At 45.1% G+C, this 26,766-nt stretch overlaps 1 protein-coding gene across 1 annotated transcript in view; it reads left to right on the plus strand.

Moving 5' to 3' along the window:
• Positions 1 to 285: 285 nt before the first annotated feature.
• Positions 286 to 26,766, plus strand: part of LOC139228277 (prickle-like protein 1) — a 129,483-nt gene continuing 103,002 nt past the window's right edge. The window contains exon 1 of the mRNA XM_070859460.1: positions 286 to 365. The gene's annotated coding sequence lies outside the window, so the exon portion shown is untranslated. The remainder of the gene's footprint in view (positions 366 to 26,766) is intronic.

The raw sequence follows: 26,766 nt of genomic DNA on the forward strand, positions 1-26,766 counted from the left end.
AGCGTGGCCTTGAAGGAGTTAACAGCCTCTCCCCTTTCGATAAGGGCTCGTTCCTCCCAGCTGATATTCTCTGCTGGTATTGGACGGCTGCGCTGAAGAGGCAGCAGAGCTGGGATGTATATCGCTCCTTCCTGTGCAGACAGCTTGCAATCTGTTGGCCTGATCCCTAGCCCCTGGCCGGACACCACGCTGCTCACCCTTCAAGTACAAGTCACCGAAGAGAAAATGCAGCCCGGCTTAAAAAACAAAAAGCTTGTTGGGGAAAATTAAATCGAGACAAAGAGAGAGAGAACAAGAGACAAGAGAAAATACTGAGACACTTCGCCTGTCACAGAACTTGAAGCAATTCTGCACAGCGTTTCAGGGTGAGTCTGGCACTCTTATTATTGTTTAAAACATTTTTTTCCACTTCCATTGCAGCTCGGTTTTAAAATAACTTTAATGGGGGGGTTTATCATTTTCTCTTACAGCTCTTAGCGTTTTAAAAATCTTGTTCAAATTAACTAACAGGGTTCCTGGGATTGTGCGATTGGATCCGAATCCCTGGTTTATAATCACCACAATTTCGCTCCTTTGATCTGGCGCTTTAGTTAAACCGTTCCAGTTGTGGATATTTCTGTAACTGTTCCGTGGTAACAATTACCAGAAACAGATTGCGCTCCTGGATTCACTGTCAGCTTTTGGTGAAAGGACTACCAGTGAAAGTGTGTTCCGTTCAGTTAAGAATTGACAAAAGAAAAAGTTGCATCTGAGCAGAGAGCAGGATATTGGTTATCGCTGCGGTGCCATACGATGGTTGAGCAAACGCTGCTCCCCACGTAGGCCGGTCTTGATCTAAGTCTTGCCACCCCTGGCAATCATGGAATCATAGAATGGTTACAGCACGGAAGATGGCCCTTCGGCCCCTTGGGCCCCTTGAGCCCGTGCCAGCTCTCTGCAAGAGCACCTCAGCTAGTCCCACTGCCCTGCCCTTTCCCCATAGCCTTGCAAATTTCTTTCTTTCAGGTGCTTGCCCAACTCCCTTTTGAAAGCCATGCTAGAGCACACAGTAGTGGAGTCCAGGCATTTTCCCCTGGGGACGAAGGGGGCAATTAGATGTTGTTACCCCAGCCCCCCTCCATTCGAATGTGAACCGCTGTACGGAGTAGGGTTGGCAAATATCTCCAAATAAATCGCCTGCACCACCCTCCCCCACCTCCGCCCCGCTTTCAGCCAGTATGTGCCGCAGCCCACGGAGGGCTAAGGATAGCACCGGGAGGAAATATAAAACAATGAATATAAACAAACTGGGAAAAAGAGGAGCAAGTGTAATTGTGTGAGCAACAAAAACTGGGTGTTAATAACATTCGATTATATCAAGACATATTCCAGGATATCGATCCTGTGAGCATTACAGATGGTGACATACTTCTCTACTGTTACTCCACAAGTTTTGTACATCATAATGACAGTATAAGAATTCAGGAGTAGGAGTAGGCCATTCGACCCCTCGAGCCTACTCCGTCATACAATATGATCATGGCTGATCTTCTACCTCAACTCCACTTTCCTGCAATGTCCCCATATCCCTTGCTTTCCCTAGAGTCCAAAAATCTATCGATCTCAGTCTTGAATATACTCAACGATTGAGCCTCCACAAGCAAGACATTGAGTTCTTTAATAATGTCAATCTTCAGGGTTGCAAGTTGATGAGAGTACAACCTCAAAAGGCTAGAAATATACTGAGCTAGCACTAGAATAATTCAAATGTATTGTCACCTTTTAAAAATTCCAATATAATTGTGCAGCATAACGCAGGTCAGAGTTGAAATTCTTTCCCCTTAACTGTGGGCTGGGGCTGAAACAAATGAACACGTTTTCTTTGACACAGGTTTCAAGGTGTTTCAATCCATCTACACAACCATCTATCCATATTATTACACAGTTCAGGTCTGGAATGTTTAGTGTGTCTCCAGTGTTGTAGTGAGCCTTTCTGATTGTAATGCTACACCACAATGAGTAATATTCCAATACGTTTTGTTACAGATTATAATATTTTTACAGGCTAAAAAATGGGGCAAAAGTGGATGGAACTTTTGCATCTCTATCTGTGATGTCTCTGAAGTGGGGAGGGTTTTATTGGGGTAGTGAGGAGGGAATTTTACTGTACAACCTAACCTGTGTTATACTTAACCTGGGAGCACTGAATGGTACAGGATAATAAGAGCTCTAGTTTACACCTAACATGCATTGGTACTGATCTGGGAGTGTTTGATGGGTTGCAAAGTGTGGACAAAGATTCCTCACCACTAGCAATGCTGTCCTTAAGGAATGCAAAATTCAAAATGGGAACAACCTTTGAAAAGCTCATTTGTACACCGAGATTCAGGTTAATTCCCTCTGCTTTCATTCCTTCAGTTAGCACATTATCTTTAACACCGCTTGTGAGTGCAGGCTGCTGGTATCACGATATAAGCAGGTGCACCTTTCTCAAACAGCGTGCTGGTCAAAGGTTTCATATGTATTTCTTGCAGTGGGCTCCTTGCTGTCTTGGTACAGGTACTATTATATTTGCTGATGTACCGCGACTCCACTCACTCTTGACAGTGCTTTGGCTAACAAAGAAATTCTGCAACCACCCTTTGCTGTTGGCGCTTTCTGTGTGATTTCCGCAGAGCAACAGAAATTTCCGATTGGATTCGCTTTAGTGTTTATTTTTATTTCTCTCTCTTTCTGTCAGTTGTCTCTCCTCCTCCCCTGGAGGTGTTGGCCTCCTGCTGGGGACATGCCTCTGGGGCACCAATCTCCCTCCAGTACTTCACCTCAAGCACCAGTTCATCATACGTAAGTGTTGATGGCAAGACTTGGCAGACTGTTTGACGGTTACCTGACATCCGCTCTCGACAAACTGTAGGGGGGAGAGGGGACTGCTCACTGGATAACGATCGGAAACAGGAATCCCAGTATTTATTCCCCTCCATAATTCAAGACGAACTGAGGCCAATCGCAGCACCCCCTGAGATCAGCTAACGCAGCACAGATGAAGAGTTGAACCTGGGACCTTTTGCATTGTATGACTCATTGCCTTTACCAGCTGAGCCATCAGGGGAGTTTTTTTCCGTAATAAAGTAATTTTCTTTCTAAGTTGCATGCAACCGCATTAACATTCTGTTGTGCACTGTTCATCATACCGCTATGTGCACAATGAATATTCCAGTTTATTACTTAGGAATAGAGCTACTTAAAAGACAAGAGACAGCAGAGTGACTTAATCTGCTCAAGAATCTATACCAAATGAAAGAAAGACTTGCATTTATATAGCGCCTTTCACAGCATCAGGACGTCCCAAAGTGCTTCACCGCCAAAGGAGTCCTTTTTTTTTTGAAGTGTAGTCACTGTTGTAATGTAGGAAATGCAGCAGCCAATTTTGCGCACAGCAAGCTCCCACAAACAGCAATGTGATAATGACCAGATAATCTGTTTTAGTGATGTTGATTGAAGGATAAATATTGGCCAGGACACCATGGATTACTCCCCTGCTGTTCTTCCAAATAATGCCATGGGATCTTTTACATGCACCTGAGAGCGCAGACAGGGCCTCAGTGTAAAGTCTCATTTGAAAGACGGCACTTCCGACAGTGCAGCACTCCCTCAGCACTGCATTGGAGTGTCAGCATTGAGATTTTGTGCTCAAGTCCCTCAGAGGCAAGACGCTACCCACTGGTCAGGGTTTTATCAGCACTATTTCCACCCCACCCCCCCTCCCAACTCTCTTAGTAATAGATCTATTTACTTATATTGTATTTTGGATTCCCCATAAACTTGACCATATTCAGCTGAAAATATTTTGATTCCTGTGAGGGGCCAGAGAACGGATGTGTCACCCTGCGAAGCAGTATCCTGTGTTATATCGCCTGCATGTGTCGGATTGGCCAGCGTGGGACCTACATGCCCGAATGGAAATTTATTCCGCTGCCGGTTTGTCCATCACCTGACACACATGAACTATCGCTTTTGTGAATGTTTCACAGTGTGTAATTGTTGGCTAGGAGTTCCGAAGGAGATTTAGAAAGTAATGGATAAAATTAGTCACACATTTCCAAAATGAAAGCCAAAGGTAATATTATGCTTCCTGTCACCTCCCTGGCTGCTTTCATGTGGTCTGTATTTTTATTACTTTGAGTCGGGCTGAATCAGAGCCAAGACCCATGTGGTTTTTTTTTATTGCAGGAATATACTTTAAGTAACAATATGAGGGCATTGAAAATCAAATCGGCTCTAGTATGATATGTTCCTTTTTGCTTCATTTCATAAACCGACATATAAAAGGATTTTGCATCTAGATGGGCCCATAACTCTGCAAGGGGATTATTACTATCCCAAAGATTGGGATGGATTTGCATTCTGGCTGCTCTGATTCTACTAATCCAACCCCCAGCCCTTATTTGAGCACCTTAGGCCATCTTGAAACCCTTACCATAATAACACTGTCTCCCCACTCTCCCCTTGGGGCAGTATAGACCCTTTAATGAGTCTCCTTTTTGAGTCAGTTCAAGGCTGTATTCCCAAACCATCAGAAAATGAATCCACACATATATTAAAGTGCGCTACGGATATCACTGTTGGCTTTAGTGCCTATACGAGACAAGCTCCAGCCTTGAAATATCAAGAAATCTATATTTGCCTCGCTGAACGGCAGTGCTCCTGTCTGAAGTTGCAGATGCACCCGGCCTCCTCCTTACATTCTCATGCTGTTGCAGTCAAGATTCGGTGCACTGTCTAATTCTTTCCCAAGATCAAAAATCTGTGGAACGCTTTAGTTCCCCATCAGCTGTGGCTCAGTGAGTAGCACTCTTGCCTCTGAGTCAGAAGGTTGTGGGTTCAGATTCCACTCCAGAGATTTGAGCACAAAAAAAAAAATCAAGGCTGACACTCCAGTACAGTGCTGAGAGAGTGCTGCACTGTCAGAGGTGCCGTCTTACAGATTAGACGTTAAACCGAGGTCCCGTCTACACTCTCAAGTGGATGTAAAGATCCCATGGCACTATCCCCACTGTCCTGGCCAATATGTATCCCTCAATCAACATAGCAAAAACAGATTACCTGGTCGTTATCACATTACTGATTGTGGGAGCTTGCTGTGCGCAAGTTGGCTGCCGCATTTCCTACATTACAACGGTGACTACACTTCAAAAGTCGTTCATTGGCTGAGACACCCGGTGGTCATGAAAGGTGCTATATAAATGCAAGTCTTTCTTTCTTTCAGAGCCCCTCTCACTATAATCCACTCTATGTGAAGGTTTCTCAGTTGGAATCCATCAATTCCTGGTTTATCCCATTTTCTTTTCTACTCTTTTCAGCCTTAGATTTGGCCTGCATTAGGAGCCTTGGCCCTGCACCCAGGTTTAAACAAAGTAACTCAAGAGGTTTGTTTTGTGTCGGGCTTATCGCATCTTTCATTACCCTATGTTGCACCCAAAAATACCTCCAAGTGTCCTCTGTTAGCCAGGAAGGTGGCACATACAGGGGCACGAACTTCCCCACAACCATTCTGTAATATATGCACCTGTGAACATGCTCATAGGTTTGTGGAGCTGTTTGCATTGTGAGTGGTTTAGCCAGTCATGTGATGTTCACAAGACTCAACAAATCCCCAGTCAGTTGAGTCTAGGTTATCCACGATGAGGTATGCAGTTGTGAGCCTTGTGTAGTGTGAATGTTAAACCTTTCGCTAATAAAGCAACTAGTTCTTTATAGCAATGTGTTGCTATTGATTCTTAAGCAAAGCACCCATGAAGCAAATACATTGCACATTGTCACAGCAGTAGATGCGCATGAGCTTAATCTTCTCACTTCCATGAGCCTCCCCTGTAAATTCCAAGAAAGCATCAATTCAAGGTGAAGGGAAGAATGTTATTTGCAATGCTCATTAAAGTGAACATGAAAAACAAGCAAGGTAATGGTCATTTCACCACCTGCAAGGAAACTAATGCTTTGGCACCAGGAAGGAGGTGCTACCACCACCATGGGAGCAGGTAAGTGGCACACATCATTTTGGCCAAGGAGAAGATCCCTTCAAGGTACCTGCAGATAAAATACGTATATTTTATGAGAATCTAACATTTTAAAGTGAGAACATAAGAACATAAGAACTAGGAGCAGAAGTAGGCCATACGGCCCCTCGAGCTTGCTCCGCCATTCAAAAAGATCATGGCTGATCTGATCGTGGACTCAGCTCCACTTCCCTGCCCGCTCCCCATAACCCCTTATCTCTCTATCTTTTAAGAAACTGTCCATTTCTGTCTTAAATTTATTCAATGTCCCAGCTTCCACAGCTCTCTGAGGCAGGGAATTCCACAGATAATAATAAGAAAGAAAGACTTACATTTATATAGCACCTTGCACGACCACTGGACGTCTCAAAGCGTTTACAGCCAATGAAGTACTTTAGGAGTGTAGTCACTGTTGTAACGTGGGAATTGCAGCAGCCAATTTGCACACAGCAAGCTCCCACAAACAGCAATGTGATAATGACCAGCTAAACTGTTTTTGTTATGTTGATTGAGGGATGAATATTGGCTCCAGGACACTGGGGATAATACCCCTGCTCTTCTTCAAAATAGTGCCATGGGATCTTTTACATCCATCTGAGAGAGCAGACGAGGCATCGATTTAACGTCTCATCCGAAAGTTGGCACCTCCGACAGTGCCTAGATTTATGTGCTCAAGTGCCTGGAGTGGGACTTGAATGTAATTTGGGGGACAGTCAGTGAAGGTTCTCTGCAATCTGTCAGTGGAGTGCTGTGGTTGTTCACATTGGCTATTTTGTGTTACATGAGTCTCGTTGTTCGAAGTTCAATAGCAGTTTCATCTCGGGTACCAATTCTGGGTTCCATTAGCAGTGGCAAGTAGTGAAATCCTGATGAGTAATTTCAGCTAAGAGCAAGTATTGTTGGACAAGAGGAACCAACGGTATCCACTGTGTTGCACTGAGATCCAGCCTGTGCTATCCTGAGTTACAGTAGTCTTGGTTTGTAGTTACAGGCTTGTTTTTCAGTATGAGACTGCAGTTGGTCAATAGTAGTGATCACACTCTGAAGCTGAAACACATGAATCAACTGTTGGCTGAAATAGGAGACAGTTTAACATCTTCACTAAATCCCCGAAATTGCCCTCTGCCGATGGTTTTTTACCACCGTGGTGGTTGAAGTGGCCTCTTGAGCGAAATTCCACTCTGTCTTTCTTCACTCGTATCCAGAAGTCACTCTTAATGGGGACAGTCGGCATCATCATCATCATCATCATCATAGGCAGTCCCTCGAAATCGAGGAAGACTTGCTTCCATTCCAAAAGTGAGTTCTCAAGTGGCTGAATAGTCCAATATGGGAATTACAGTCTCTGTCGCAGGTGGAACGGACAGTCGTTGGAGGAAAGGGTGGGTGGGACTAGTTTGCCGCACGCTCCTACCACTGCCTGCGCTTGTTTTCTAGGCGACGGGGCTCGAGGTGCTCAGCACCCTCCCAGATGCTCTTCCTCCACTTAGGGTGATCTTAGGCCAGGGACTCCCAGTTGTCTGTGGTGATGTTGCACTTTATCAAGGAGGCTTTGAGGATGTCCTTGATGTTCCGATGTCCGGTTATGCGGCGTTGGCAACACTAGAAGGGCGGAAGTTCGGGGGTTGCGGAGTGGCCATCACAATGACGTCATCACGCCGCCTTTGTCACCACGGCTCTCTCCTTCACTTAAAGGGGAGAGCCTGCACGATCTTTAAACTCCGGTCCACTGGGCCACCAGGGAGGGTTTCGGCCAGGCCAGCGGGATGGGATGCCAGGCCAGCGGGTTGGCGGCCCGGCCGAACCTGGGGGCATAATTGTGGTAATCAGTCGACGAAAAAAAAAACATGGCGGTAGCGGCAGTGCATCCTCCTCTTTAAGGGAAGCCGCACTGCCGCTGCAGAAGGCCACAGCCTCACTGGACCACCGGAAAAAGCTTGTTTTGGCACCACCGGGCGGGCCGAAGATTTTCACGGCAGAATTTCGCCGTCGGGAGGTGGGGTTAGATCGGCGGTGCGGACTGCGATGACACACTTGGCACGGATCGGCAGCAGCGGAGCTGTAGGGGGGCGGGGGGGAGCGGTTCACCGCCGGGATAACACGGGAGCAGAATTTTGATAATAGCAGCCATTACACGAAAAGCCGACGGTCATTACGCTCCGCAGCATGACTGCCGATTTCCGGTGTTCAGACGCCTTAAGGAAAGAGGCAATTTCAGCCCCAATATCTTTCCTGGTGATGAACTGCAAAATAACAGGGACGTTTTCTTCACCTTCATATTACCTTGGATCATAAACATTTTACACTTCTTGAAATAACCTTGTGCCATTTTGGCCTGTCAATTTCAGTTCACTGGTTGGTTGGCAGGTTGACCGATTTTGATGCAATCAACGAGCACACAATGCCTTTCCACACTGGCATGTTTAACACTTTGGCAGCAAGACTACAATTATTGTTTAGTTGAGAAGCCAATGTGAAGGGTTTGGACAGAGTAAATAAAGAGCAGCTGTTTCCAGTGGCTGAAGGGTCGATAACCTGAGGGCACAGATTCAAGGTGATTGGCAAACGATCCAGAGGCAACATGAAGAAAAACTGTTTTACGCAACAAATGATTAGGATTTGGAATCACTGCCTGCTAGGGTACTGGATACAGATTGAATCGCAGCCTTCAACAGGAAATTGGATAAATACTGGAAGGAGAAAACCTCAAAGATATGGGGAAAGAGCAGGGGCGTGGGACTAACTGGATTGGTCTTCGAAAGAGCCAGCACAGACTCGATGGGCCGAATGGCCTCCTTCTCTGCTGTACAATTGAAAAGTGAACAAAATATGAGGTACATCAAGCAGTAATGATTGATGTACCTCATATCTCTACCACCTAGAAGGACAAGGGCAGCATGGGGGCACCATCACCTCCACATTCCCCCTCCAAGTCACACACCATCCTGACTTGGAATTATATCGCTGTTCCTTCATCGTCGCTGGGTCAAAATCCTGGAACTCCCTCCCTAACTAACAGCACTGTGGGAGTACCTTTACCACACGGACTGCAGCGGTTCAAGAAGGCGGCTCACCACCACCTTCTCAAGGGAAGTTAGGAATGGGCAATAAATGCTGGCTTTGCCAGCGATGCCCACATCCCAGGGTCGACTTAAAAAATAAAATGATTAGGTGCCGAATGTTCAAGACAGTAATTATACGAATGAGACAAAGGGAGAGAGGGAGACCGTAAAAGAAGTGTGGTGACTATCCAAGGACACTGGAACATTTCTGTGGCCTTTGACTGTGTCTGTTGATTATTTTGCACTGCAGGAGTGCAATGTCAAACTGACCTCCCAGATTTATATGTACAGATGACCAGGGTTTCATTTTCCAAATTAGCTTCCAACAAATCTACAGAAGTACGGAGGCAAATCAACACAAGATTATTTTTGCATTCCTGGAATTGCAGGTTTAAATGCATGGGATGGGGGGAATTGGGTGCAGTGAGCTGGGAAATTGAAATTGACATTGAGCCGGCCCATTCGTCAGCCTGTTCGACTCGTGTTGCTATTTTGTGTCACAACGCCAGCACGCTGGCAAAGTGAACTGGCTCGGTGCGTTAATCAGCAGGAAGCCTGAGTCATTGTCCCTTGACTAGTAAGTCTCTGGTCCCAGAGCGTGGAGTGCCATTGACTGGGGGAGACTGCACACCAGCAGTCACAGAAGGGAAAGCCATCTTGGCGGTGATTCAAGAACTATCACTCGCTGTTAGTCATAAAATCATACAATAGTTACAGCACAGGAGGAGGCCATTCAGACTGTTCAGCCCGTACCAGCTCTTTGTAAGAGTACTTCAGCTAGTCCCAAAGACCCGCCCTTTCCCCATAGCCCTAAAAATTGTTTTCCTTCAGGTACTTGTCCAACTCCCCTTTAAAAGCCATGATTGAGTCTGCCTCCAACACCCCATTAGGCCGTGCATTCCAGATCTTAACCACTCACTGCATAAAAACATTTTCCCTCATGTCACCTTTGGGTCTTCTGCTAATCCCCTTCAATCTGTGTCCTCTGGTTCTCGACCCTTCCGCCAATGGGAACAGCTTCTCTCGATCTACTCTATTCAGACCCCTTGTGATTTTGAACACCTCTGTCAAATCTCTGCTCGAAGGAGAACAACCCCTGCCTCTCCAGTCTATCTCCATTAATTCCACCAATGATACAATCTTAGATCTGTCCATTTTTCAAGCTCGATGATTTTGCCCAGAGTTGACAGTCAAGAAAAATCAAGTGTTTAGTGAAATTTGATTTTCTTTTGTAGTAATTCAACACAGACATTGTAGTCAAGCAGAACACAGCAAATGGCGGCGGCATATTGATCTAGTTGGCAAGTACAAAACAATAGTGCACCTGTCCATTGACCTCTTTTTTTTAACTGTTTTCCACTCTTAGGAATTTTAGATTCTATCGGATATCCCACATATCCACAGGTAGTCACATGATTGGTGACCACTGCAAACGGCTCCATTGGCCATCCATTTTCTAAGACCCAATTACAACTCCATTTCCAAAGGATGCTCAATGGAACAACAAATGGAGCTGGAAATAGTCTCCATATTCTTTGGCAACGTTACTATCTGAATGATTCCAAATCCACAGTTCTTGTATGAAAGTGGCCCTAGATTGATTCTCCGTTCATTATCTCTTGCTGCCGGATAGCTACCTTCTCCTGCTCAGGGCAGCTCCCAGAGAAAACCCAGCTAAAACCGAGAAATTATTCTGTGTGAAAAGTAAGTGTGCTGTCAACTGCACCATCAGACAGCATCATGGTGCATTATTTTGGTACAAGGCAGCCCTGGCCCTGTTGAACTTTAACTGTTTTCCTTTTGGTGCAAAAATACGACTCAGTGTGTTGACTAAGATTATTTGGTAGCTCCTCCAATGGTTTAGTTAATAAATGCACGGCTCAAGATCGGATCAGATCAGCCATTGTCTTATTAAGTGGTGGAGCAGGCTCGAGGGGCCAAATGGCCTACTCCTGCTCTTATTTCTTTTGTTCTTATGTTCAATGTAGGACAGGATCACAGGGAGCAGGAAGGTCCAAGATACAATATCTGCTCTTGCTGTAGTAACTGATCTTAGTTGGGGAGGAGTGGGGTGGGGCAGGGGGGCTGGGTGGAGGGGAGCGGGGGAGCGAGAGGAAGAACATCGCAATTGGTCTCAGAGCTCCTGGGCCAGGAAGAGAAAAACCAGCCAGAGTTCTCCCTCCACTGTCTAGTAACCCCACTGGAAAACATGCTTGTATCATGTATACTTAAGGAGGTGGCCTTGGAAATAGTGGATGCGTTGACAGTCATTTTCCAACATTCCATTGACTCTGGATCAGTTCCTATGGAGTGGAGGGTAGCCAATGTAACCCCACTTTTTAAAAAAGGAGGGAGAGAGAAAACAGGGAATTATAGACCGGTCAGCCTGACATCGGTAGTGGGTAAAATGATGGAATCAATTATTAAGGATGTCATAGCAGTGCATTTGGAAAGAGGTGACATGATAGGTCCAAGTCAGCATGGATTTGTGAAAGGGAAATCATGCTTGACAAATCTTCTGGAATTTTTTGAGGATGTTTCCAGTAGAGTGGATAAGGGAGAACTAGTTGATGTGGTATATTTGGACTTTCAGAAGGCGTTCGACAAGGTCCCACACAAGAGATTGATGTGCAAAGTTAGAGCACATGGGATTGGGGGTAGTGTACTGACATGGATTGAGAACTGGTTGTCAGACAGGAAGCAAAGAGTAGGAGTAAATGGGTACTTTTCAGAATGGCAGGCAGTGACTAGTGGGGTACCGCAAGGTTCTGTGCTGGGGCCCCAGCTGTTTACACTGTACATTAATGATTTAGATGAGGGGATTAAATGTAGTATCTCCAAATTTGCGGATGACACTAAGTTGGGTGGCAGTGTGAGCTGCGAGGAGGATGCTGTGAGGCTGCAGAGCGACTTGGATAGGTTAGGTGAGTGGGCAAATGCATGGCAGATGAAGTATAATGTGGATAAATGTGAGGTTATCCACTTTGGTGGTAAAAACAGAGAGACAGACTATTATCTGAATGGTGACAGATTAGGAAAAGGGGAGGTGCAAAGAGACCTGGGTGTCATGGTACATCAGTCATTGAAGGTTGGCATGCAGGTGCAGCAGGCGGTTAAGAAAGCAAATGGCATGTTGGCCTTCATAGCAAGGGGATTTGAGTACAGGGGCAGGGAGGTGTTGCTACAGTTGTACAGGGCATTGGTGAGGCCACACCTGGAGTATTGTGTACAGTTTTGGTCTCCTAACCTGAGGAAGGACATTCTTGCTATTGAGGGAGTGCAGCGAAGGTTCACCAGACTGATTCCCGGGATGGCGGGACTGACCTATCAAGAAAGACTGGATCAACTGGGCTTGTATTCACTGGAGTTCAGAAGAATGAGAGGGGACCTCATAGAAACATTTAAAATTCTGACGGGGTTAGACAGGTTAGATGCAGGAAGAATGTTCCCAATGTTGGGGAAGTCCAGAACCAGAGGTCACAGTCTAAGGATAAGGGGTAAGCCATTTAGGACCGAGATGCGGAGGAACTTCTTCACCCAGAGAGTGGTGAACCTGTGGAATTCTCTACCACAGAAAGTTGTTGAGGCCAATTCACTAAATATATTCAAAAAGGAGTTAGATGAGGTCCTTACTACTAGGGGGATCAAGGGGTATGGCGAGAAAGCAGGAATGGGGTACTGAAGTTGAATGTTCAGCCATGAACTCATTGAATGGCGGTGCAGGCTAGAAGGGCCGAATGGCCTACTCCTGCACCTATGTTCTATGTTTCTATGTTTCTATGATGTTGGGTGGGGACAAGGTCAGACTTGGCTGTGGTGCCTTGCCGTTAAATAGCCTGCTAACATTCACCGTTTAGGCTTACAAACCCGCAGACCTCTACCATCTAGAAGGACAAGGGCAGCAAGTGCATGGAAGCACCATCACCTCCAAGTTCCCCTCCAAGTCACATATCATCCTGACTTGGAAATATATTGCCGTTCCTTCATCGTCGCTGGGTCAAAATCCTGGAACTTCCTCCCTAACAGCACTGTGGGAGTACCTTCACCACAAGGACTGCAGCAGTTCAAGAAGGCGGCTCACCACCACCTTCTCAAGGGCAATTAGGGATGGGCAATAAATCCCAGCCTTGCCAGCGACGCCCACGTCCCAGGAACGAATAATAGAAAAAAGAAAGCCAAGCTACCTAAGGGTGGCCAGTGCCCATGGAATTGTATGGTAAAAGTGTCAGCATCCTCAAGAAATGAGACAAAAACTAAGTATTTGGCCTCATCTGAGAAGCTGCTCCTGAGTTTTGCCTCACTGAACACGATGGGATTCTGCTGGTGGTTTAATTAGCCGTAAATTATTACAGCTGAAGATCATTAAACTATTATGGTCCATTAATCATGATCTTAATCTTCCATGCATTAAAATTCTCTTGCCTATCGGATTTTCACCAGTGCACACAGGGGAAATCTTCCTGGTGCAATCAAGAAGCAGGTGGTGGCCAAACCCCAACTAGAGACACGCAATAAAACTAGTACAATGTAGCAGAGCAAGATCCACACAGAGATATACACACCCCGTCCTTTAGTAAACATACAGTGGAACAGTGGAGCTGATACTTCAGGTCATTAAAGTTGATACTTGAAGTTGCCACTCGATTGAGAGTGACCTTCTGAAGAACAGGAGCCTTTAAGGAATATTGGGATTTTACTCTTGCAGGAGGCCAGTGGAACTCCTGGGAAAATAGCAGTGGGAGAGAGGGAGAGATCCAGTTGTGCTACAGCATCTGTTTAAAGGCCGCTGCAACTTACAGACCCAGAAGATCAACCATTTGTGTGAGAAAGAGAGAGAGGAAATGAGAGCACAAGAATTAGAGAGGGTGAAGAAAAGATTCACGAGAATGGTTCCAGGGATGAGGGACTTCAGTTACGTGGATAGACTGGAGAAGGTGGGGTTGTTCTCCTTTGAGCAGAGAAGATTGAGAAGAGATTTGATAGAGGTGTTCAAAATCATGATGGGTCTAGAGAGAGTAGATAGAGAGAAATTGTTCCCATTGGCGGAAGGGTCAAGAACCAGAGGACACAGATTTAAGGTGATTGGCAGAAGAACCAAAGGCGACATGAGGAACTTTTTTACGCAGCGAGTGGTTAGGATCTGGAATCCACTACCTGAGTCATCATTATCGTAGGCAGTCCCTCGAAATCGAGGAAGGCTTGCTTCCACTCCAAAAGTGAGTTCTCAGGTGACTGAACAGTCCAATATGGGAATTATAGTCTCTGTCACAGGCGGGAAAGACAGTGGTTGAAGGAAAGGGTGGGTGGGGAGTCTGGTTTGCCGCACGCTCCTGCGCTTGCTTTCTGCATGCTCTCGGCGATGAGACGCGAGGTGCTCAGCATCCTCCCGGATGCTCTTCCTCCACTTAGGGTGGTCTTTGGCCAGGGACTCCCAGGTGTCAGTGGGTGAAAGGTGCCTGAAAGGGTGGTAGAGGCAGATTCAATTGTGACTTTCAAAAGGGAATTGGATAAGTACTTGAAGGCGAAAATAAAGTGCAAGGCTCCGGGGGAAGGGTGGGGGAGGAGGAATAGCTGAGGTGCTCTTGCAGAGAGCCATTCGGAATATTGCAAAAGTCACCAGTCATGGCTCAGTCACTTCTTCCAAATCACAATTAAGTGGGGACCTTCCTAAAGTGAATGCCTGTTTAATCCTGCACAGGTGCTGGGCACGTAGACAAAAACGGAGCCGTCGGGCAGCCTGGCATTTCCAGCCCCAGGTCCACCAACTCCATTACAGCACCTGACTTAGTCACGCACCAGTGCAGAAACACCCACTTGGAAGCATGCAACACACAGCACCAGTGAGCAAGAGCCTCTGGGAGTAGATGGTCAGGGACCAACCATCTTTTCCCAGGTTTAAGAGAATTCCTTGCCCTAGGTTGACCAGCCCGGGGATCCAGACTGCGCAGACCCAGCCTTCAACAGGACTATGATTCAGGAGCAAAGATCTCATGTGCAGGCAATGGGGACAGTCTCCTCTCGCGTGTTGCAGATCATGGATTGGTTGGAGGAATTCATGACCACCGTCTGCCACGCAGCGTGGCGGGCATGTCGGAGCATGCCTCGGATCAGCTGTTTCAGTCTAATTCCAATTCACAATCAAAACACATCAAACAAAATGGTGCGCGGGCAGGAACTGGAGCTGAGTCCATGATCAGATCAGCCATGACCTTATTGAATGGCGGAGTAGGCTCGAGGGGCCAAATGGCCTACTCCTGTTCCTATTTCTTGTGCTCTTATGTAAAAATCTAATTTTGGTGATAACCATGTTATCAGAAGTTTTATCCTTTTGCTTGTTCGGATTGAACATAAGAAATAAGAACATAGGAAATAGGAGCAGGAGTAGGCCATACGGCCCCTCGAGCCCGCTCTGCCATTTATACGATCCATGGCTGATCCGATCATGGACTCAGCTCCACTTCCCTGCCTGCTCCCCATAACCCCTTATTCCCTTATCGTTTGAGAAACTGTCCATTTCTGTCTTAAATTTATTCAATGTCCCAGCTTCCACAGCTCTCTGAGGCAGCGAATTCCACAGATTTACAACCCTCAACGAAGAAATTTCTCCTCATCTCAGTTTTAAATAGGAGCAGGAGTAGGCCATACGGCCCCGTGAGCCTGCACTGCCATTCAGCAAATTCATCTGGTCTTGGCCTCAACTCCCCTTTCCCGCCTGTTCCCCATAACCCTTGACTTCCTTATTGTTCAAGAATCTGTCTATCTCAGCCTTGAATATATTCAATGACCCAGCCTCCACAGCTCTCTGGGGTAGAGATTTCCAAAGATTCACGACCCTCTGAGAGAAGAAATTCCTCCTCATCACCGTTTTAAATGGACAACCACTTATTCTGACACTATGCGCCCTAGTTCTAGATTCCCCCACAAGGGGAAATATTCTCTCAGCATCTACCCTGTCAAGCCCCCTCAAAATCAGGATTAGTGTGAAGACTGGAGAAAGTAGTTTGGTTGGCAGTTAATTAGAAGAGTGATATGTCTTTACGATACTGGCAGCTGGCCTTACTTGGACTCCGCATTATTGGAAAACTGTTCACTGAGGAACGGGAGAGTCGCACATCTGCAAAAGTGCTCAGAAAGGAGCCATACCATGGGAGGAAGTCTCACAAACATCGGCCAACATCCAGAGTCTGCAGCAGAGTTAACAGATTGAGAATGAGCAGTTCTAAGGCTTAATTTGATCCATGACTTGAAGTTGTCGCCCGCCCCATAGAATTAGGGAAGCGATCAAGGATCATTGGAATTCAGAAGAATGAGAGGTGATCTTATCGAAACGTATAAGATTATGAGGGGGCTTGACAAGGTGGATGCAGAGAGGATGTTTCCACTGATCGGGGAGACTAGAACTAGAGGGCATAGTCTTAGAATAAGGGGCCGCCCACTTAAAACTGAGATGAGGAGAAATTTCTTCTCTGAGGGTTATAAATCTGTGGAATTTGCTGCCTCAGAGAGCTGTGGAAGCCGGGAAATTGAATAAATTTAAGACAGAGATAGACAGCTTCTTAACCGATACAGGATTAAGGGGTTATGGGGAGTGGGCAGAGAAGTGGACCTGAGTCCATGATCGGATCAGCCATGATCATATTAAATGGCGGTGCAGGCTCGAGGGGCCGAATGGCCTACTCCTGCTCCTATTTCTTATGTTCTTATTAACATTCAAAACTCAGGAGATTTGGCATTTGTTCTTCTAATGTCTTTGCCCAAGTAACTCACCCCTTTCTTATGAGCGAAATACAACAACAACCTCTGTTTATATAGCGTCTTTAATGTAGTAAAGCGTCCCAAGGCACTTCACAGGAGTGTTTTAAGACAAAACAAATACATTTGACACCGAGCCACATAAGAAGAAATAACGGCAGAAGAGGTAGGTTTTAAGGAGCGTCTTGAAGGAGGAAAGAGAGGCGGAAGGAGTTCCAGAGCTTAGGGCCCAGGCAGCTGAAGCCCAGTGAATTACAGTGGAAGATTTGGCAGACAGTATCGCTGCTGCTCAATAGAATCCCAACTGAGATCTGTAAATATAAGACAGCAATTACAACTATTTATCTTCCTGTGTGCTCATGTTCTACATCACAGCTTCTTCACTCTGGAATTAGAACAATGTGGAAGAGTCTGTTTACAGAAACCTGACACTAGCAATATAAACGCAGTCAGAGACAGTCGAGACTTCCTTCAGACTGATGAGTTCTAAATACACTTGTGTCGCTTTATACGTTTATTTGTTTACAAAGCAGCAGATCTCACGGACCTCAGTTCTCGTTCAATTTGTTTCTCATTTTTCAGCATGTTTTTTATTCATGGATTTAATTAGCTGGAGCCAGTAAAACAGATTGCTGACTTACTCCCATTCAGTCAGGTGTATTTTATGGAACTGTGTACAAATTTCCATTGTGCCACACTGCTATTTTGACAGCTATGGCCTTGACTGTTTAAAAGAAATAACTTTAAAATAGTAGAATTGCAGGACACTATGAAACTGCTCAGTGACAAACTTGTCAAGCTGTGGCTCAGTCGATAGCACTCTCACCTCTGAGGTACGAAGGTTGTGGGTTCAAGTCCCACTCCAGTAGACCTGAGCAGAAAAATCAGGTTGACACTCCAGTGCAGAATCGAGGGAGTGCTGCACTGTCGGAGGTGCTGGCTTTTGGGTGAGATGTTAAATTGAGGCTCCATCTGCTCTCTCAAGTGGATGTAAAAGATCCTGTGGCACTATTAAAAGAAGAGCAGAGGAGTTCTCCCCAGTGCCCTGGCCAATATTTATCCCTCAATCAACATAACAAAAAGCAGATTATCTGGTCATTATCCCATTGCTGTTTGTGGGAACTTGCTGTGCGCAAATTGGCTGCCCCGTTTCTCACATTACAACAGTGACTGCACTCCAAAAGTACTTCATTGGCTGTAAAGTGATTTGGGATGTCCTGTGATCCTGAAAGGCGCTATATAAATGCAAGTCTTTTTTGTTTATGTTCAGCGAATTCACCAACAGTGGCCAACGTTTGCATTTGTACATGCACAATTGCTGCAATGTTTGATATTGTGCCTTTCCGATTCTGCCTGCAGACTACACTCTCAGCCCATCCAAACTGGCCATCGATTTGCCAATAATTTCCTGTACAGAGCTTCTTCTGACATTGGGAAAACATTTTTTTTAATTCATTCTGAGGAAATAGACATCGCTCGCAAGGCCAGCATTCATTCCCCGTCCCTGGCTGCCCTGGACAAAGTGGTGGGCGGCTGCTGCCTTCAACTGCTGCAGTCCGTGTGGTGATGGTAGGTGAGAAATTGGAGAGCGTGAACCTTAGCAGGCTTTTTGTCTGCTGTGGCTTCATAGCCCAGCCCAATCCCAAGCTCACCCAAGTGCGGGTCCAACAGATGTAGGTAGGAAATCAGGACCAGAAACTTTGCCTGATTGTCTCCATAACCCCAGGGAATGACACCAATTGTAGCATCCTTATATAATAAAAACAGAAAATGCTGGAAATCTCAGCAGGTCAGGCAGCATCTGTGGAGAGAAACACAATGTGTAGCATCCTTATGCTGCCCAACCTGTTGGCAACTAACTCACCACAGACTGAAGATTGAGCCTGGCACCTACCCTATCTGGAGATCTCATCTACGAACCATCGTGGGGGTCTTTTTGTGTCCTTCGCAGTACAAATTCAGAAAAAGATCCAGTTGATCAGCAACTTCTTTCTTGCTTCGGGCCCTGTGTTATTTTTGCAGACTTTTTTTTTACCCTGAGAAACCCGTGTTGGGCGTGAGATCATGTTTATCTGATTTGCTGCATTCTATAATTAAAAGTCTCAGTTCTTGCAAAATAGAAACTCCCCCGGGGCCAATCGTTGGGAGGGTCCAATACGGAGGTAAGCAGGGAGTTTGTCACGGTTGTTGTGACTGGAAGATTTTTAAGAACATAAGTAAGAACATAAGAATTAGGAGCAGGAGTAAGCCAGTTGGCCCCTCGAGCCTGCTCCGCCATTCAATAAGATCACGGCTGATCATGGATAAGCTAGAGTTTAAGTTGGGACTTGAGGGGCAACAGTCCAACATTCGGCCCAGTCGATAGGGGGGCCACGTAGGGTCATATCACGATTTGCAATGTCACAAATCTCTAACCATTTAAACTAATGGTTAGTGAAATCACACACACAGCATGCCCATATTTCTGACAGGCGTTCCAGTGCCTGCAGCATAAAGTTGGTAAATCACCTCATTGTGGAAATGATTTAAAGTTCTGTATGAATATTTTTTTTAAATGTCCATTGTATAGAAAGAACTTGCATTTATATAGCACCATTCACGATGTCTCCAAAGCGCTTTACCAATGAAGTACTTTTGAAGTGTAGTTGCCGCTGTAATGTAGGAAGCGCGGCAGCCAATTTGGGCACAGCAAGGTCCCACAAACAGCAATGTGATAATAACCAGGTCATATGTTTCTAGTGATGTTGATTGAGGGATAAATATTGGCCCAGACCACTGGGGAGAATTCCCCTGCTCTTCTTCAAAATATTGGCGTGGGATCTTTTACATCCACCTGAGAGGGCAAATATTACCACCACCTATTCTTATATGGTCAATATTCAACCTGATGGGGTCACTGACCCCGCAGTACTCTTGGGTTAAGGAAGGGAAATCGGCCTGTTTCTGATGACTACGCAGCAAGTACTATTGGAAGTACGCGTGTGTGGGACGCTAGACAACACAGCGTTAGACTCTGCTCTGGTGTCCTCCTGCAGTCCGGTAGTCCTCTGACAATCACTGGCTCACACGTGAATAAATGGGACTTGGGTAAGGTACTGGAAGGCAGGCACTGACAACTGAGCTCTTCCCCAGTGAGAAAGTCAACACCTTCAGGGAAGGGAGAAAATTGGAGTAAAAAAAAAGAACACAAATTAGACCAGGCCAATCAGCTAACCCAACTCACCAACTGAAGTTAATCTTAACAAGCAACATTTGCACAGGGGTGTGGGGAACTGAGCAGCCCACATCTCAAACACAGTGGGACTTCCTCTGATCACAACTTCTCGTGACCTTTTAGAAACAGCAAACATGGAAGGGTACATTTAGTGAGGCTCCACTCCCAGCATGGAGTCTCTCTTGACTGGAATGATTCTTGGCACAGGAGACTCCTGAGAAAAACTACGAAACAGGTAGCGTGTGCTGGGTTTAAAGCCGAGGCAGATATATTGTGAGCACTCTCACCAATATCAACCGGCTTTTTCAATCAAGGAGCAATGCACCCCTACCTCTGCTTCCATTGTATGAACAACCTGCATGGGAAAAGATAAATCGTATCATCAGTCACTTAAAATAGTAGTGAACAGAACTGTGTATCAGCGATACAGTAGAGGCAGCTTTTCTTCAGTTCCTGGCCAGTTCATTTTCCGTGCTGATCTACCTCAACAGCATAATTCATAACAGATGATGAGTATGCATTGGAAATCAGGTCTTCTGGGCATGTTTTTTAATGTGATTTTTCAAATATGTTGAGTTTCCTTTAGAGTAAAAAGCTGGACGACCAAGCGAGCTCCACTCACTGCTGGAACTGAAGTTAACTGGCTTTACCAGGAGCTGGCTTATTGTATTCCGATGCTTTTGAATGGGTAAATATGTGTGAGGTCGGAGTTCAGGAGAGGATAAAACAAAATATCAGAGATGAAGAATGACTGCAGATGCAATGTACATTCTTTCCCTGCAGGGAAACACTCCCATTAAACAAACCCGAATGTAGGTTGGGCCTCTACTCATTGGAATTCAGAAGAATGAGAGGTGATCTTATCGAAACGTATAACATTATGAGGGGGCTTTACAAGGTGGATGCAGAGACGATGTTTCCACTGATGGGGGAGACTAGAACTAGAGGGCATAATCTTAGAATAAGGGGCCGCACATTTAAAACTGAAATGAGGAGGAATTTCTTCTCTGAGAGTTGTAAATCTGTGGAATTCACTGCCTCAGAGAGCTGTGGAAGTCGGGACATTGAATAAATTTAAGACAGGGATAGACAATTTCTTAACCGATAAGGGAATAAGCGGGCAGGGAAGTGGACCTGAGCCCATGAGCGGATCAGCCATGATTGTATTAAATGGCGGAGCAGGCTCGAGGGGCCGTATGGCCTACTCCTGCTCCTATTTCTTATGTTCTTATGTTATGTTCTAGACCCAGTCTAGCAAACGCCAAGGTTTAGGGACCACAGTCGTGTGAAGGTGTCCTGCTGGAGTTTCACCAGTGGAAAACCGAACAATGTACGAGCACCGAGCACAGCTTTGTCCATTGCTTGTCCAGCTAAGACCAGCCGACCCACTAAACGAGCGCCCTGCTCCAAGGCAACTTTGCTGTGGTACTGTGCCATTTGTCAGTGCAATTTACAAATATACGAACAATGACAGACAGGTAAAGACCATCTGGTCCATCGAGTCTGTCCCATACAATTGCGATACCTTGTGTATCACAACATATACACTCCACCTCACCCCAAACCATGTGATCTCCTGGGAGAGGCAAAAAAACAGATGAAAAAAACCCAGGTCAATTTAGGAAAAAAAAAATCTGGGAAATTCTTCTCCGACCCATCTAGGTGATGGAAATTAGTCCAGGAGATTGTACCTTTTAAAAGAAATATTAGATATCCGAACAAATTGGCGAGGTTAGCTGCTTACTGGTTATGGTGCTCTGAGGGGCCATCCTCACTGACCAACATGGGCACCGATACAGAGCAGAGATATGGCAGCCACGTGGATAGGAAGGGCCTATTTCCCTTAGCAAAGAGGTCAATAACCAGGGGGCATACATTGAAAGTAATTGGTAGAAGGATTAGAGGGGAGTTGAGAAGAATTTATTTTCATCCAGACAATGGTGGGGGTCTGGAACTCATTGCCTGAAAGGGTAGTAGAGGCAGAAACCCTCATCATATTTAAAAAACACTTGCATGTGCACTTGAAGTGCCTTAACCTACAGGGCTACGGACCAAGAGCTGGAAAGTGGGATTAGGCTGGATAGCTCTTTGTCGGCCGGCACGGACACAATGGCCTCCTTCTGTGCCGTAAGCTTCTATGATTCCATCTCATTTATACACTCCTCCTCCCTGTGCTCTGTACAAGGCACTGATGGAAGGACGTTTTTTCATCTCCCTCCCGGTACCCGAACATGCAAGAAAAATTCTAACCCAACCTCAATCTCTAAGAATAGTTTTAAATCCAAAGCACGCTGTAGAAATTGAATAAACAAATAGAATTCAGTTTAACGGGTCACTTTAAATGAACATTTGCCCTCCTGTTGCTCGTTGTACCTCCAGCTAAAATGTCTGCAATTGCAGACACTGAGGTTGAGTTATGGGGTCCTATGGTACGAGTTCTGTCAGCAGTGATGACCTAGTCAGGAAATGGCTTTCATACAGCTGTTGTAGGCCTTCAATAATGATATGGGCTAGTGTACGACCATAAATCATGCAGTGCTTTAAGGCATGTCTAGAAATCAGCATTTACACTGACACGCTTCCTGAATTTACCAGAATGTCCATATACGGTTGATTGATGGTCGATAAACTGCAGTATGGAACTGTCTCTTTAACTCAGGAACCAAACAAAAGGGAAAAGTAATTGAGGTAACATTATTTTTTTTTTTAAAGTTCCACTTTGCGTTACTTTCGCCCCATATTCTTGATTTTAATTCCGATCTGCTCCTCAAAGTGAAGGTAATTGTTGCCAATTCCAAAAGAGAGAGAAACACATATCAATTGTTCTCAAGTTATGGCATTGCTGTTTGTGGGAACTTGCTGTGTGCAAATTGGCTGCCGCGTTTCCTACATTACAACAGTGACTACACTCCAAACAACATACTTTATTGGCTGTAAAGCGCTTTGGGACGTTCAGTGTCTTGAATGGCACTATATAAATGCATGTCTTTCCTTCTTTACTGAAGAATTAAAATAAGCTATTCCAGTTGATCTTCCAATGAGATAATCACTCTTTGTCTTCATTTACTGATCAGTGCAAATAGTATGCCCATATATTTAGACTGTGTTTCTATTAGATATCAGGCTCATATCGTCCAAAGCTGCTCACTTGATTACATCTGGATTGGGGGGGAAAGGAGCTAATCCCCTTAAGTCTAAACTAAACATTCCCACATTACAACAGTGACTACACTCCAAAAGTACTTCATTGGTAGTAAAGCGCTTTGAGACGTCCGGTGGTCGTGAAAGGTGCTATATAAATGCAAGTCTTTTCTTTCTTTTTTAAAAGTGCTTCATGAACAATAACCTTGGAAACCGTGGCTGTAAAACAGAGGTGCACATCCTTATCAAGTCGGAGATTAAGGCTCAGCCGTGTTCTCGTGTCCTTGTTCAATGAACTTGTACCATGCCAGTGCGGGTGGGCAAATCGATTGAAAAGTGTTGGCAAAGTAACAGAAATTGTTGGAAGCGCACAGCAGCTGTTCTGATCCAGGGTTATATGCCTGAAACATCAGAGCCTGTCTATTCACTATAGAGATGCCAAACGAATTGCGATGTGTTTCCAATCTATTTTCTTTTTAGTTCAGATTGCCAGTATTTGCCGTTTATTCCCAACTTTTCATAAGGATGACAATCTAGCTTGAAAAGCAGGCTGTGTGATCTTTTTTATTTATACTATATTTTTGGATCAAAAACCAAAATGAAATGTGCCAGAAAAGTAACAATGCACAGAGAGAATTCAATGTAAACCATTTGGAGTGGAGCTGTGTTTATTATGGAATTTGCCGCAGACACTGGGTTAAGTCTAACCCTTTGTTGGTTTTGGATCCCGTGCAGAAGGGCACATTGCGGCTGTTTGAAGATACAATATCCCCTTTTGTCTGGCTGTTTAAAGGAGAGTTGTCAGAAAGAGCTGACTGTGGGACTTTCACATATTGTGGTGCTGGTGAGATTAGGACTTCACACAACACCTCAGCGATCAGCCCAACCTCGAAGGCAGCACCGAGCTCGCTGCACGTAAAGAGAACTTTATTTTATTAAAGGGGCCGTGCGTGTCACCTTGCAGCAGAATAAAAGTAGGATTACATACCACATATGATCATTATTAATAGACTTTACCCCATTTCTTCTTCGTGTTAGGCAGTTCCCTGGAGTCGAGGATGACTTGCTTCCACACTAAAATGAGCTCTAAGGTGACTGATGAGACCAATGCGGGATCTACAGTCTCTGTCACAGGTGGGGCAGACGGTGGTTGGAGGGACGGGTGGGTGGGGTGCTTGATTTGTCATGCGCTCCTTCTGCACTTTGTACTTGGTTTCCGTGTGCTCCCGGCGAAGCAACTCGAAGTGTTCGGTGTCTGTGCTTTTACTATGCTTGTTCTTTACTATTTACTATGCTTAATACGCATTAACCTATAACCCCGAATATCATAACATACTATGTTTAATCCTCATTAATCTATAATCAACAAATTCATTACATGAAATATTCTTAAGCCACTTTAATCTATAATCAACATATCCATTGCATAATGCCTTTCACCCTTAATTTTATGATATAAGCATATATTTATTGTGGGCTGGTAAGAAACACATATCCTACTATTTAATGGCACATTCGGTACGGTTTGTCGTATGGTATTCGACTAATCCCCAATAACTGATCAAAACTGACATGGAATACTGCATAGGTACATACGCTTCTATTCACATTAGGAATTGAAGAGGTTTGCAACTTTGAAATGCAACAACATAGGAACAGGAGTAGGCCATTCAGCCTCTCGAGCCTGTTCCGCCATTCACTGAGATCATGGCTGATTTGTATCTTTTGGTTCGGTAATACCCTTTCTAACAAACAAACAGCCTCTTTCAGGGTATATTTTCGAACTGGTATAACAGATCAACTTGCAATCTACATTGCACTTCACTGCTGTATGCACACGATTACAACACTGTGTCACCCCGTCACATCACCAGTCACAGAAGCCTCAACGTGTTTTTTAAGAAAGTAAGTTCAAATGGATGTTTGCTCTAGTGAAAGAAAAGGACTTACATTTATATAGCGCCTTTCACGTCTTCAGAATGTCACAAAGCGCTTTAATGCCAATGAAGTATTTTTTGGAGTGTAGTCACTGTTGGAATGCAATTTGCGCACAGCAAGCTCCCAAAAAAGCAATGTGATAATGACCAGAATATCTGTTTTTAATTATGTTGGTTGAGGGATAAATATTGGCCAGGACTGCTCTTTGAAAAGTGCTATAGGATAGTTTTTAAAAAAAAATCTATTTATTCATTCACAGGATGTGGGCGTTGTTGGTAAGGCCGGCATTTATTGCCCATCCCTAATTGCCCTTGAGAAGGTGGTGGTGAGCCACCTTCTTGAACCGCTGCAGTCCGTGTGGTGAAGGTGCTCCCACAGTGCTGTTAGGGAGGGAGTTCTAGGATTTTGACCCAGCGGCGATGAAGGAACAACGATATATTTCCAAGTCAGGATGGTGTGTGACTTGGAGGAGAACATGGAGGTGATGGTGTTCCCATGCAACTGCTGCCTCTCAACTCACCTGAGAGAAGTTAGGGGCTTTGGTTTAACGTCTTATCCAAAAGTCGGCACCTCCAACAGTGCAGCACTCTCTCTCAGTACTGCACCGGAGTGTCAGCCTGGGTTACATGCTGAAGTCTCTGAACTGGGGCATGAACTCATGGTCTTCTGACTCCGAGGCGAGGGGCCATGGCTAAGTACTGCATTTACTTTTCAGTGCTGCCTGTGGTAGTATTTCAAGAGGGGTTTTTCTATTTCTCTGAACTGCCAGAGGCACAGTGTCACCAACAGGCAAACCAAAATAGTTGCCGCCATTTTATTTCTGTCTGTGAATGGGGTTGAGTGCTCAGCCTGGTTTGTCACTTAGATCTTCCCAGCTACGTGGAAAGACCGTGACCAGAATACCGAGCGCCTGCACACTTGTTTCTCGGGTTGCTGTTAAAGCTGAAACAACGCACCCCCACAGGGGACAATCCAGTGCGCCGACAGTCTAAACAAACAGCGGCACTTCTCTCCCAAACAGCGCTAGACTACATAACATGAGCGGGGTTACAGAAAATCAAAGCGCTGATACTGCAATCTGCCGCTGCGTAAACTCCCCATGGCAAATATCTTGGCCGATTCATATTGGACTGGAGAAAAGTGGAGTATTTCAGGCTGTTCCTGTTAGCTTGGCCTGACTTGAAAGCTCCTAATTATGGAAACACCACCTTCAAAATGCTGCAGGGTTATCACAGGCAGATATAAATAATGGGTAACGATGGAACTAACCCCCGACAAATTCACCGTTCAAGGTCAGAAATATCTTGATGTTTAAAACAAGCTGGCATGATGTAAAAGAATGAGGCACCTTTTGATTTTGAACATTTAAGATAAAAACAATTTTCACAGGGGTTGTTCGCTTCTTCTTTGATGCAAAACGATTCACTTTGAAGCCCTTGGAAGTTTGGAAAGGAAGGTTCCATTTTTAATCTCTTTTAATGCAACAAACTCACCACAATCAACAAAGTAATAATTTGGAGCGTTTCTCTCTCTCTCACTTATCTTTGCTCAGTTTCGATTATTTATTTTTCTTTTCATCTTGCAATCAAAGATCCATGACTCTTCTCCCTAAACATTGACAGACTGC

Source organism: Pristiophorus japonicus, chromosome 17 (assembly GCF_044704955.1).
Source record: "Pristiophorus japonicus isolate sPriJap1 chromosome 17, sPriJap1.hap1, whole genome shotgun sequence".
Taxonomy (NCBI): Eukaryota; Metazoa; Chordata; class Chondrichthyes; family Pristiophoridae; genus Pristiophorus; species Pristiophorus japonicus.